Source organism: Octopus sinensis, linkage group LG4 (assembly GCF_006345805.1).
Source record: "Octopus sinensis linkage group LG4, ASM634580v1, whole genome shotgun sequence".
Taxonomy (NCBI): Eukaryota; Metazoa; Mollusca; class Cephalopoda; order Octopoda; family Octopodidae; genus Octopus; species Octopus sinensis.
This window is the reverse complement of record NC_043000.1, coordinates 88,734,500-88,736,999: the sequence shown is the minus strand read 5'-3', so window position 1 is coordinate 88,736,999 and position 2,500 is coordinate 88,734,500. Positions and strand designations below refer to the sequence as shown.

The following is a 2,500-nucleotide window of genomic DNA, read 5'->3' as shown; positions in this document are numbered from 1 at the left end:
AATTTCAGAATTGTTTGCCTTGTACACTCAGGAGGAAGAGAGATATCCTTAGGCTGAATTCTTTTACCATGTGGTGGTATTAAACCGGGTGACAGATTGCTGAGGATTCCAAAACTCATAAGATTATTGAAGCATCACGGAAAACGTAGCTTTTCTGCAGTATATTTCGGGAAGATCAAATTGCCACAACCCAACCCACTAGAAGATATAAACTTAGGGAAATTTGATTACAACTCTAGAAATATAACGAAACTTAGAAATCTTACGATGCTACTATAACTGGTGTGTATGTGTATTTCTCCGGTCCTACAATAATTATTTACAATTTAGTACCATCCAATTATTTTCAACATGGCAACTGCACTGATTCAGGAAAAATATAATGTTCGGTATAATGTGGATAAAAATGGCTGATAACAGACTAAGAGTCACCGACACCTCTTTATTGTGTAATAATCTATCGGCATTTACATCCTCAGTATTAGAAATATTCTGTTTTACTCTAGGCACAAGGCCCGTAAGTTTGGGGAAGGGAGTCAGTTGATTAGATCGACCGCAGTACGTAACTGATACTTAATTCATCGTCCCAGAAAAGATGAAGGGATAAGTTGACCTCGGAGGAATTTGAACTCAGAGCGTAAGACAGACAAAATACCGCTAAGCCCAGCTTGCTAACGTTTCTGCCAGCTCGTCGCCTTAGTATTACGAGCGAATAGGTATTAAGATACACTTAAATAGGAAGGATTAGTTATCAATCCAGGAGAAAAATCGAACAAGAGTACTATTTACATTCAGATTAAGTAAAATAATGTGAACTATTCAATATCTACCAAAGTAATCGATCCACTTTACCTTCGATTAAATTTCAATAAAATGAAAATTTATTACATTGATATACATATAAATAAAATATCAAGGAAATACTGAGCTCTATAGATATAGTAGAGCACGAAAGAGAAAGTCAGATTGAAATTATCAGAGTAGGGAAAGTTCTGTGGGGTGGGAATAATAGTGTCTTTATTTATGAACATGGTGTCAGACTTTGTATGCTGGTAAATATAGCTATTCATTATACTAATAACATATCTTTAAATGCATATCTCCCTATGTATGTATGTATGTATGTATGTATGTATGTATGTATGTATGTATGTATGTATGTATGTATGTATGTATGTATGTATGTCAGAATATGTAATCTCTTAATTGATTATTAATTTTGCAGACTAAGGAAATCAAATGTATTAAATTTAGTTTCATTAGTACATGAATATTTCAATTACTTTAATTAGGAACTGCTAACTTCCTTCAGTGTTTCTTTTATCTCCATTTAGTTTCATATTGTTCCGTGTGATTAAACATTTTGCGGTAATGTAAAGTATATTATATCTTATTCTGTTATGAATGGAAATTAAGTTTTTTTTAATATACTTTTTCAATTAGATTTTCAAATATTCGATGATCGAATATCGTTTTCAGGAATATCTTTAAAATTCAATTTTCACATTACACAGCTCAAGTTATATTGTTTAATGTTAAGTTAGGATACAGACATTTTTAGTTTCTGTATGAAGGGGGTTACATGTCACCTGACTTAGTAGGGGTGTTTCTTGTAGCAGTTTATTAACAACATATTGATATCTAAAAATTAAACATTGAATTATAACTTTGACAAAAGGTCATCTATTCGTAGCGAAACAGTATATAGTCAACTTTATCGATATATTTATAGTCCACTTTTTTTTTATCGATATCGTCAAAAAAGGAACGAAAGATGAAACGAATTACGCAGAGATTTGGCGTCAGAGTGCAAAAGGCATAAAGTAAATGAATGAATTTCCATTAATTTCGAAAATGAATATTCAATTTTACAGTTCAGCTGAACTGCTAGTTCATTGCATAAGCATCAAAGCTACTGAGCCTGTTATAGATGCACTCCATTTAATGAGCTCCCACACAGTTTTCAACCAAACTTCACTTAAAATCATCAGTGGAAATGGTAAATGTAATTTCTTTAAAATAACCCACAGCTGGAGTGAAACCGGGATCCCATTATTAAAAAGCGGACACCTCAACGATTCAGCCACGCTGCCTTACAAAGTTTTGCCACTAAATACTGCAACACCTTCATGCCTATACTCCACTATTACGGCAGCTCGTTATTAGATGTCGTTTTAACGAAATGTAATCACTACTGTATTATCATGCATCATCGTATTACTGACTGCCGAAAGTGGAACCTGCACACTTTTTCTGCTAATTTATATTACATACATTTAGAAAAGTTGAATTACGTTATGGTATGTCTAAGCGTTTGAACTTGCATTACGTTTACATGGTATGGAATGCCCATATCATTTAAATTATAACTGCGATGTGTTCTGCCGAAATATCTGCAAACTGTCAGATTCGTCTTTACTCCATTACGGCTTTTGCTAAATTTATAACAAAAAACAAAACAAAACATGATTTGCATAAATATGTAAACACTATGTTTCCA

The 2,500-nt window shown here is 32.9% G+C and overlaps 1 long non-coding RNA gene across 1 annotated transcript in view; it reads left to right on the top strand.

Moving 5' to 3' along the window:
• Window positions 1-2,500, top strand: part of LOC118763253 — a 24,366-nt gene that overhangs the window by 1,588 nt on the left and 20,278 nt on the right. The window contains exon 2 of the long non-coding RNA XR_004999003.1: window positions 1,921-1,923. This is a non-coding gene — a long non-coding RNA (uncharacterized LOC118763253). The remainder of the gene's footprint in view (window positions 1-1,920; window positions 1,924-2,500) is intronic.